The following is a 12391-nucleotide window of genomic DNA, read 5'->3' on the forward strand; positions in this document are numbered from 1 at the left end:
AGGTAGACTCCAATTTGATGACATGAAATTGATTTCTCCTTCTGGTAATTTTTTTTGTTTTTTTCTTTTCCCGTTTCCTTCCCTTCTTTTTCCGTTCCCCACTCTGACCTCTTACCTCTTCTCTTCACCTGCCTATCATCTCCCCCTGGGTCCCCTCCTCCTTCCTTTTCTCCCATGGTCCACTCTCCTCTCCTATCAGATTCATTCTTCAGCCTTTTACCTTTTCTACCCACCTGTCTTCACCTAAGACCTTCTAGCTTGTCCTTCTTCCCCTCCCCCCACCTTTTTATACTGGAGTCTTCCCCCTTCCTTTCCAGTCCTGATGAAGTGTCTCAGCCCAAAATGCATTTTCATAGGTGCTGCTGAGTTCCTGCAGCATTTTACGTGTGTTGCCAAAGAGAAGACATTTCCCAGAAGGAGCTGAAAGGATAATAGACAGAATAGTGGTTGTGGGTTGCTTTTCTCACAGTTAGAAAGGATGATTAGAGTGGATTGGGAACAGTTTGTTTCTGAACCTATTTATTATGCAATTGCACATAAGTCAAGAAGATACCCACAGGAGAAAAACATAACTGAAAGGAAAAATAACTCCAGATACAGGCTGGAATATTTTATTTTGAGATGCAATTCCACAATAAATCATTTCTACCATAAATATTTGGTCCGTCTTTCTCCGGAATGACAGGTTGACACTTAGTTGTTTTCTGGCTAACAGGAGTTGGAAGATATTACATTGTGATAAAAAAATATGATGGTATTCAATTCAAAAAGCCTCCAGCAATATTACTAACTCTTTTGTTCACAGGCAAATGAACATTCAACAATTTATTAACTCTTATGGATAAACCAATGAATGAGAAGGTTTATACACTTACCGTAGTGGCCGCTTTATTGGTACCTTCTGTACGGCTATAGCCGGTCCACTTCGAAGTGCGACATGGTGTGCATTCAGAGATGCTCTTCTGCACTCTATTGTAACGTGTTATTGCTTCAGTTACTGTCAACTTCCTGTCAGCTTGACCTTGTCAAGTCTAACCACTCTCCTCTGACCTGTCTCATTAACAAGCTGTTTTCACCCACAGAACTGTTGTTCACTGGATGTTTGTTTTGTTGTTTGCACCATTGTCTGTCAACTCTGGAGACTGTGAAAATCCCAGGAGATCAGCAACTTCTGAAATACTCAAACTACTCCATTTGGCACCAACAATCATTTCACAGTCAAAATCACTTAGATCACATTTTTCCACATGGCTGACTGAGTATGTATTTGTATTAACAAGCAGATGTACAGGCGTGCCTAATAAAGTGGCCACTGAGTGGTTATATTGATGGTTTAAACCGAATGTGAATTTCGGTTTAAACCATTTCGGTTTCAGGAGGTAAATACAAGTGGACTCTTCCTGCTCAACTTTCTGGAACTTATTACCAGCATTAAATAATAACAAATTGTATTTTTGTTTTTCAATAGCACAATTGAATGTTCTTTTCATCACTAGAAGTGATTGCCTGGATTTTTAACAAGTTGAGGAAGCTTTTAATTCAGTGCAACTGTTGATGTATCAGAAGCCATGCGAAAAATTCTCACCCAGTCAAATTGCCCTATTATCATCACCCATAATCTAATTAAGTGCTACTAAATGAAAGCATTTACTGTACAAGAGAACTAAGCTATAGGTCAGCTGATTGAAGAAGCACGTCCCAGATTAAGCCTTCCATTGACTAGCCCATTTTCAATTTGCTGCTATAATGTGCATGCTTGAACATCATGAATGTTCAGCTATGTCCTTAAAATATAAAGGGGAATGAATTACTTTATGAATGAGTTGATCATGATTGTACATTTGAAAGCAATAAATGCATCACAACTGATGATGTTCAAGACGTAACTGGCAAGCTGCCTTGAAATTTTTTTCATCAGATTTTACAGATATATGTCTGGATATTAAGGATGTACTTGAGCACAGATAAGGCAGAATATTCCAGAATATATTATGTGTTGCAAAATTATAACATTACAATGCAATCTTTTTTTCTGAAATTCTAGTAATGGAAATATTACCAGCGCAAAAAGGCAATAACATAAAGATCCAATTATATGCATCATTTTCTAAGTAGAATCACTGGGTTACTTCTATAATTGGTATTTCATTGATACTATGATTGTTTGAAGTAGAGACTTTTTTCCTTGCTGAATTATTTAACATTTTCTGCTGAGCTTCCACAAAGTATGCATTTGCAGTCTGCTGCCACTACAGACACAATACTTTGGGATGGTAAGCCCAATGAGAACACACAGTCTGTTCCAATTTGCCTGTGTCCCTTATCTTCATGTTGTTCATTTGCTGCTGTGAAACAAAATACAAAAATGAACAAAGTGAAGTAACTCTGAAAATGAATTGAATTGATTAGATTGTTAATATTGATTTAATGAATACAGTTCATCCTATGCAGAAGTTTAGGATGGAGGTAATTAAGTCAAATTTTAAAACAATCATTTTGTATTTATTGACCACTTTTTTAAACATGTTTTTATTGCTTTATCTTGCGTGTCTGCTATGGCAAAATTTTGGGAACATACTGAAATGCATTCTCTGACTTCTAAGGAAAGTACAATGTCTCCAGGCTCAAGTATCCTTAATATTGACTCTTGTCAGTGTCCAATTGAGATGGTACCTCATTTATATTACAGCCAATAGTGGGAAATGATGCAGAGCATCCAGAGTTCTGAAAAAGCCATTGTGATATTTTGCCTCTATTGTGTCAATTCAGTTCAGTTCTATTAATAGCACATTACGGTTAAATGAAGACCTGATTCTCAACACAGTTATAATATCTCCTCTAACCTGGCGATATTCATCTCTTATTTTGGAGTTCTGTCACATTAATCTATGCTTTTCTCCCCATTACACAAACCAGGTAATGACTTCTACTTCACCCATGAACTAAACCTATAATTATTCTTTTCTATCCATCTCACTTTAAATAGACCAGCCTATTTTTTATTAATGTTTCCAAGCTGATTCCCTTAAAGCTAGTTGCTGCAAACTTGACCTTCTCTGGTTGCAAAATGCCCCTCTGTGACTGGAGGCACAATACAGCAGAGATGAAAATATTTATTTCCATTGATTGACTGTTGGCATACTCTGGATGTTACATACTTCCATTCTAGCTGGTTGACAGAACTAATATCTGAAGATACTTTCATATCATGGTGTTTTCTCTTACCCTCTTCTCTACACCACCCGCCAACCATCTCCCTCTCTCCAACTCTCCCTCAATCCCTTCTTTTCTTTCTCCCCCTCTCTCTCCCCCCCGGGGAAAGTGTTCAAAATTACCTAAAATGTAAAGTGCAGTGACTGTTAAATCTAATTTACTATAATCTGTTGGAATGTACACTACACTCACATTTTTGTTCAATTTACGTGTCTCACCCCAATCATACAGAATATATTCCCAGCCCCTTTTCTGTTCTATATTCATCTAATTTCCATTGAAAGTAGTGAGTTTCAAATTCTTAGCATGCAGTGAGTAAACAAAATCTGAGCAAGTCAGGCAGCATCCATGAAAAGGAACAAAAAAATTGTCATTTCAGGTCGAGATCCTTCATCAGGACCTGGCCCAAAACATTGATTCTTTGCTCTTCTCTGTTGATGCTGCTTGACCTGTTGCACTCCTGCAGCAGTTTGCCTGCATTACCCTGGATTTCCAGCATCTACAGAATCTTTTGTGCTTTCTGTTTTATTTTGGATTTCCAACATCTGCAGTTTTTTTTAAAAGTTTCATAACCTTGAGGGCCTACAGATCTTTTTATAAAATTAAATTTAGTCTCTCCATTTCGGTATCAATTTTGCAATTCCTTTTTCTATTTTCTTCTTGTGTTTGTTTTATAAACAGCATACTTACAGAAGAATTCTTAAGATCAGAAATATGAACCCCACATGCCAAAATTCGTATGTTTTGTTGTCCTCTCTTGGGGATAATCTCCTGAATTTTTCTTCAAATTTTACTGGTAAGATCTCATGTGGGATTTTTTTTCTTTGTGTACTTAAACTTCAAATGGCACAGGACTATAGTAACTGAAGAAAATACGGAGATTAAAAACATTCAAGATGGCTTGGGAGCTTCGCATAAACTGCAACGTTCAAAGCACAAAGTAAATTTGTTATCAAATGGTGTGTGTGTATATGTGTGTGTGTAAAAGACAACAAACTCTGTGAATAATAAAAGAAAGAAATAACAATAATAAATAAATAAATAGATAGATAGATAAATATTGAGGATATGAGATGAGCAGTCCTTGAAAGCGAGTCCATAGGTTGTGGGAACACTTCAGTGATGGGTAAGTGAAGTTGAGTGCAGTGAGCCCCTTTGCAGTGAACACCTCAAGAGTCTGATGGTTGAGGGGTTATAACAATCCTTGAACCTGTTAGTGTAAGTCCTGAGGCTCCTGTACCTCCTACCTGATAGCAATAGTGAGAAGAGAGCATGTCTTGTGTAGTAGGGATCCCTGATAACGGATGCTGCTTTCTTGTGATAATGTTTCATGTGTATGTGCTTAATAGTGGGGAGGGTTTGCCTGTGATGGATTTGGCCATATTCACTATTGTTTTTGTAGGATATTCTGTTCAAAGGTATTGGTGTTTCCGTAACAGGCTATGATGCAGTCAGTCAATACACTCTCCACCACACATCTATATAAATATGTCAAAGTTTTAGATGTCATGCCAAAACTTCACCAACTCTGAAAGTATTAGAGGCTCTGTTGTGCTTTCTTCATAATTGCACTTACATGCTGGGTCCAGGACAGCACTTCCAAAATGATAGCACTAAGGAATTTAAAATTGCTGACTCTCCACCTCTGATCTCCTGATGAGGACTGCCATGGCCTCTGATCTCCTGATGAGGACTGGCTCGTGGGCCTCTGATCTCCTGATGAGGACTGGCTCGGCCTCTGATCTCCTGATGAGGACTGGCTCGGCCTCTGATCTCCTGTTCAGGACGGGCTCATGGGCCTCTGATCTCCTGATGAGGACTGGCTCAGCCTCTGATCTCCTGATGAGGACTGGCTCAGCCTAGATCTCCTGATGATGACTGGCTCGGCCTCTGATCTCCTGATGAGGACGGGCTCATGGGCCTCTGATCTCCTGATGAGGACTGGCTCGGCCTCTGATCTCCTGATGAGGACTGGCTCGGCCTCTGATCTCCTGATGAGTACGGGCTGGTGGGCCTCTGATCTCCTGATGAGGACTGGCTCGGCCTCTGATCTCCTGATGAAGACTGGCTCATGGGCCTCTGATCTCCTGATGAGGACAGGCTCGGCCTCTGATCTCCTGATGAGGACGGGCTCATGGGCCTCTGATCTCCTGATGAGGACGGACTGGTGGGCCTCTGATCTCCTGATGAGTACTGGCTCGGCCTCTGATCTCCTGATGAGGACGGGCTGGTGGGCCTCTGATCTCCTGATGAGGACTGGCTCGGCCTCTGATCTCCTGATGAGGACTGCCATGGCCTCTGATCTCCTGATGAGGACTGCCATGGCCTCTGATCTCCTGATGAGGACTGGCTCGTGGGCCTCTGATCTCCTGATGAGGACTGGCTCGGCCTCTGATCTCCTGATGAGGACTGGCTCGGCCTCTGATCTCCTGTTGAGGACGGGCTCATGGGCCTCTGATCTCCTGATGAGGACTGGCTCAGCCTCTGATCTCCTGATGAGGACTGCCATGGCCTCTGATCTCCTGATGAGGACTGCCATGGCCTCTGATCTCCTGTTGAGGACGGGCTCATGGGCCTCTGATCTCCTGATGAGGACGGGCTGGTGGGCCTCTGATCTCCTGATGAGGACTGGCTCGGCCTCTGATCTCCTGATCAGGAGGGGCTCATGGGCCGCTGATCTCCTGATGAGGACTGGCTCGGCCTCTGATCTCCTGATGAGGACGGGCTCATGGGCCTCTGATCTCCTGATGAGGACGGGCTCATGGGCATCTAATCTCCTGATGAGGACTGGCTCGACCTCTGATCTCCTGATGAGGACTGGCTCGGCCTCTGATCTCCTGATGAGGACGGGCTCATGGGCCTCTGATCTCCTGATAAGGACTGGCTTGGCCTCTGATCTCCTGATGTGGACTGGCTCATGGGCCTCTGATCTCCTGATGAGGACTGGCTCGGTCTCTGATCTCCTGATGAGGACTGGCTCGGCCTCTGATCTCCTGGTGAAGACTGGCTCGGCCTCTGATATCCTGATGAGGACTGGCTCGGCCTCTGATCTCCTGATGAGGACTGGCTCGGCCTCTGATCTCCTGATGAGGACGGGCTCATGGGCCTCTGATCTCCTGATGAGGACGGGCTGGTGGGACTCTGATCTCCTGATGAGGACTGGCTCGGCCTCTGATCTCCTGATCAGTAGGGGCTCATGGGCCTCTGATCTCCTGATGAGGACTGCCATGGCCTTTGATCTCCTGATGAGGACTGCCATGGCCTCTGATCTCCTGATGAGGACTGGCTCGTGGGCCTCTGATCACCTGATGAGGACTGGCTCGGCCTCTGATCTCCTGATGAGGACTGGCTCGGCCTCTGATCTCCTGTTGAGGACGGGCTCATGGGCCTCTGATCTCCTGATGAGGACTGGCTCAGCCTCTGATCTCCTGATGAGGACTGGCTCAGCCTAGATCTCCTGATGATGACTGGCTCGGCCTCTGATCTCCTGATGAGGACGGGCTCATGGGCCTCAGATCTCCTGATGAGGACTGGCTCGGCCTCTGATCTCCTGATGAGGACTGGCTCGGCCTCTGATCTCCTGGTGAAGACTGGCTCGGCCTCTGATCTCCTGATGAGGACTGGCTCGGCCTCTGATCTCCTGATGAGGACTGGCTCGGCCTCTGATCTCCTGATGAGGACGGGCTCATGGGCCTCTGATCTCCTGATGAGGACGGGCTGGTGGGCCTCTGATCTCCTGATGAGTACTGGCTCGGCCTCTGATCTCCTGATGAGGACGGGCTGGTGGGCCTCTGATCTCCTGATGAGGACTGGCTCGGCCTCTGATCTCCTGATGAGGACTGGCTCGTGGGCCTCTGATCTCCTGATGAGGACTGGCTCGGCCTCTGATCTCCTGATGAGGACTGGCTCGGCCTCTGATCTCCTGATGAGGACGGGCTCATGGGCCTCTGATCTCCTGATCAGGACGGGCTGGTGGGCCTCTGATCTCCTGATGAGGACTGGCTCGGCCTCTGATCTCCTGATGAGGACTGGCTCGGCCTCTGATCTCCTGATGAGGACTGGCTCATGGGCCTCTGATCTCCTGATGAGGACGGGCTCATAGGCCTCTGATCTCCTGATGAGGACTGGCTCGACCTCTGATCTCCTGATGAGGACTGGCTCGGCCTCTGATCTCCTGATGAGGACGGGCTCATGGGCCTCTGATCTCCTGATAAGGACTGGCTCGGCCTCTGATCTCCTGATGTGGACTGGCTCATGGGCATCTGATCTCCTGATGAGGACTGGCTCGGTCTCTGATCTCCTGATGAGGACTGGCTCGGCCTCTGATCTCCTGGTGAAGACTGGCTCGGCCTCTGATCTCCTGATGTGGACTGGCTCGGCCTCTGATCTCCTGATGAGGACTGGCTCGGCCTCTGATCTCCTGATGAGGACTGGCTCGGCCTCTGATCTCCTGATGAGGACTGGCTCGGCCTCTGATCTCCTGGTGAGGACTGGCTCAGCCTCTGATCTCCTGGTGAGGACTGGCTCGGCCTCTGTTCTCCTGATGAGGACTGGCTCGGCCTCTGATCTCCTGATGAGGACTGGCTCGGCCTCTGATCTCCTGATGAGGACTGGCTCGTGGGCTTCTGATCTCCTGATGAGGACAGACTCGGCCTCTGATCTCCTGATGAGGACTGCCATGGCCTCTGATCTCCTGATGAGGACTGCCATGGCCTCTGATCTCCTGATGAGGACGGGCTGGTGGGCCTCTGATCTCCTGATGAGGACTGGCTCGGCCTCTGATCTGCTGATGAGGACGGGCTCATGGGCCTCTGATCTCCTGATGAGGACTGGCTCAGCCTCTGATCTCCTGATGAGGACTGGCTCAGTCTAGATCTCCTGATGATGACTGGCTCGGCCTCTGATCTCCTGATGAGGACGGGCTCATGGGCCTCTGATCTCCTGATGAGGACTGGCTCGGTCTCTGATCTCCTGATGAGGACTGGCTCGGCCTCTGATCTCCTGGTGAAGACTGGCTCGGCCTCTGATCTCCTGATGAGGACTGGCTCGGCCTCTGATCTCCTGATGAGGACTGGCTCGACCTCTGATCTCCTGATGAGGACGGGCTCATGGGCCTCTGATCTCCTGATGAGGACGGGCTGGTGGGCCTCTGATCTCCTGATGAGGACTGGCTCGGCCTCTGATCTCCTGATCAGGAGGGGCTCATGGGCCTCTGATCTCCTGATGAGGACTGGCTCGGCCTCTGATCTCCTGATGAGGACTGGGTCGGCCTCTGATCTCCTGTTGAGGACGGGCTCATGGGCCTCTGATCTCCTGATGAGGACTGGCTCAGCCTCTGATCTCCTGATGAGGACTGCCATGGCCTCTGATCTCCTGATGAGGACTGCCATGGCCTCTGATCTCCTGATGAGGACTGGCTCGGCCTCTGATCTCCTGATGGGGACTGGCTCAGCCTCTGATCTCCTGATGAGGACTGGCTCAGCCTAGATCTCCTGATGATGACTGGCTCGGCCTCTGATCTCCTGATGAGGACGGGCTCATGGGCCTCTGATCTCCCGATGAGGACTGGCTCGGCCTCTGATCTCCTGATGAGGACTGGCTCGGCCTCTGATCTCCTGATGAGGACGGGCTCATGGGCCTCTGATCTCCTGATGAGATCGGGCTGGTGGGCCTCTGATCTCCTGATGAGGACTGGCTCGGCCTCTGATCTCCTGATGAGGACTGGCTTGGCCTCTGATCTCCTGATGAAGACTGGCTCATGGGCCTCTGATCTCCTGATGAGGACTAGCTCGGCCTCTGATCTCCTGATGAGGACTTGCTCATGGGCCTCTGATCTCCTGATAAGGACTGGCTCGGCCTCTGATCTCCTGATGTGGACTGGCTCATGGGCCTCTGATCTCCTGATAAGGACTGGCTCGGCCTCTGATCTCCTGATGAGGACTGGCTTGGCCTCTGATCTCCTGGTGAGGACTGGCTCAGCCTCTGATCTCCTGATGAGGACTGGCTCGGCCTCTGATCTCCTGATGAGGACTGGCTCGGCCTCTGATCTCCTGATGAGGATGGGCTCATGGGCCTCTGATCTCCTGATCAGGTCGGGCTGGTGGGCCTCTGATCTCCTGATGAGGACTGGCTCGGCCTCTGATCTCCTGATCAGGAGGGGCTCATGGGCCTCTGATCTCCTGATGAGGACTGGCTTGGCCTCTGATCTCCTGATGAGGACTGGCTCGGCCTCTGATCTCCTGATGAGGACTGGCTCATGGGCCTCTGATCTCCTGATGAGGACGGGCTCATGGGCCTCTGATCTCCTGATGAGGACTGGCTCGACCTCTGATCTCCTGATGAGGACTGGCTCATGGGCCTCTGATCTCCTGATGAGGACGGGCTCATGGGCCTCTGATCTCCTGATAAGGACTGGCTCGGCCTCTGATCTCCTGATGTGGACTGGCTCATGGGCCTCTGATCTCCTGATGAGGACTGGCTCGGTCTCTGATCTCCTGATGAGGACTGGCTCGGCCTCTGATCTCCTGGTGAAGACTGGCTCGGCCTCTGATCTCCTGATGTGGACTGGCTCGGCCTCTGTTCTCCTGATGAGGACTGGCTCGGCCTCTGATCTCCTGATGAGGACTGGCTCGGCCTCTGATCTCCTGATGAGGACTGGCTCGGCCTCTGATCTCCTGATGAGGACTGGCTCGGCCTCTGATCTCCTGATGAGGACTGGCTCGGCCTCTGATCTCCTGGTGAGGACTGGCTCGGCCTCTGTTCTCCTGATGAGGACTGGCTCGGCCTCTGATCTCCTGATGAGGACTGGCTCGTGGGCCTCTGATCTCCTGATGAGGACTGGCTCGGCCTCTGATCTCCTGATGAGGACTGCCATGGCCTCTGATCTCCTGATGAGGACTGCCATGGCCTCTGATCTCCTGATGAGGACAGGCTGGTGGGCCTCTGATCTCCTAATGAGGACTGGCTCGGCCTCTGATCTGCTGATGAGGACGGGCTCATGGGCCTCTGATCTCCTGATGAGGACTGGCTCAGCCTCTGATCTCCTGATGAGGACTGGCTCAGTCTAGATCTCCTGATGATGACTGGCTCGGCCTCTGATCTCCTGATGAGGACGGGCTCATGGGCCACTGATCTCCTGATGAGGACTGGCTCGGCCTCTGATCTCCTGATGAGGACTGGCTCGGCCTCCGATCTCCTGATGAGGACGGGCTCGTGGGCCTCTGATCTCCTGATGAGGACTGGCTCGGCCTCTGATCTCCTGATGAGGACTGGCTCATGGGCCTCTGATCTCCTGATGAGGACTGGCTCGGCCTCTGATCTCCTGATGAGGACTGGCTCGGCCTCTGATCTCCTGATGAGGACTGGCTCGGCCTCTGATCTCCTGATGAGGACTGGCTCAGCCTAGATCTCCTGATGATGACTGGCTCGGCCTCTGATCTCCTAATGAGGATGGGCTCATGGGCCTCTGATCTCCTGATGAGGACGGGCTCGGCCTCTGATCTCCTGATGAGGACTGGCTCGGCCTCTGATCTCCTGATGAGGACGGGCTCATGGGCCTCTGATCTCCTGATGAGGACGGGCTGGTGGGCCTCTGATCTCCTGATGAGGACTGGCTCGGCCTCTGATCTCCTGTTGAGGACTGGCTTGGCCTCTGATCTCCTGATGAGGACTGGCTCATGGGCCTCTGATCTCCTGATGAGGACTAGCTCGGCCTCTGATCTCCTGATGAGGACTGGCTCATGGGCCTCTGATCTCCTGATAAGGACTGGCTCGGCCTCTGATCTCCTGATGTGGACTGGCTCATGGGCCTCTGATCTCCTGATAAGGACTGGCTCGGCCTCTTATCTCCTGATGAGGACTGGCTTGGCCTCTGATCTCCTGGTGAGGACTGGCTCAGCCTCTGATCTCCTGATGAGGACTGGCTCGGCTGATCTCCTGATGAGGACTGGCTCGGCCTCTGATCTCCTGATGAGGACGGGCTCATGGGCCTCTGATCTCCTGATGAGGACGGGCTGGTGGGCCTCTGATCTCCTGATGAGGACTGGCTCGGCCTCTGATCTCCTGATCAGGACGGGCTCATGGGCCTCTGATCTCCTGATGAGGACTGGCTCGGCCTCTGATCTCCTGATGAGGACTGGCTCGGCCTCTGATCTCCTGATGAGGACTGGCTCATGGGCCTCTGATCTCCTGATGAGGACGGGCTCATGGGCCTCTGATCTCCTGATCAGGACTGGCTCAGCCTAGATCTCCTGATGATGACTGGCTCGGCCTCTGATCTCCTGATGAGGACTGGCTCGGCCTCTGATCTCCTGATGAGGACGGGCTCATGGGCCTCTGATCTCCTAATGGGGACGGGCTGGTGGGCCTCTGATCTCCTGATGAGGACGGGCTCATGGGCCTCTGATCTCCTGATGAGGACTGGCTCGGCCTCTGATCTCCTGATGAGGACTGGCTCGGCCTCTGATCTGATGAGGACGGGCTCATGGGCCTCTGATCTCCTGATAAGGACTGGCTCGGCCTCTGATCTCCTGATGTGGACTGGCTCATGGGCCTCTGATCTCCTGATAAGGACTGGCTCGGCCTCTGATCTCCTGATGAGGACTGGCTCGGCCTCTGATCTCCTGATGAGGACTGGGTCGGCCTCTGATCTCCTGTTGAGGACGGGCTCATGGGCCTCTGATCTCCTGATGAGGACTGGCTCAGCCTCTGATCTCCTGATGAGGACTGCCATGGCCTCTGATCTCCTGATGAGGACTGCCATGGCCTCTGATCTCCTGATGAGGACTGGCTCGTGGGCCTCTGATCTCCTGATGAGGACTGGCTCGGCCTCTGATCTCCTGATGAGGACTGGCTCGGCCTCTGATCTCATGTTGAGGACGGGCTCATGGGCCTCTGATCTCCTGATGGGGACTGGCTCAGCCTCTGATCTCCTGATGAGGACTGGCTCAGCCTAGATCTCCTGATGATGACTGGCTCGGCCTCTGATCTCCTGATGAGGACGGGCTCATGGGCCTCTGATCTCCCGATGAGGACTGGCTCGGCCTCTGATCTCCTGATGAGGACTGGCTCGGCCTCTGATCTCCTGATGAGGACGGGCTCATGGGCCTCTGATCTCCTGATGAGATCGGGCTGGTGGGCCTCTGATCTCCTGATGAGGACTGGCTCGGCCTCTGATCTC

The sequence above is a fragment of the Hypanus sabinus genome, chromosome 19 (genome assembly GCF_030144855.1).
Source record: "Hypanus sabinus isolate sHypSab1 chromosome 19, sHypSab1.hap1, whole genome shotgun sequence".
In the NCBI taxonomy this organism is placed as follows: Eukaryota; Metazoa; Chordata; class Chondrichthyes; order Myliobatiformes; family Dasyatidae; genus Hypanus; species Hypanus sabinus.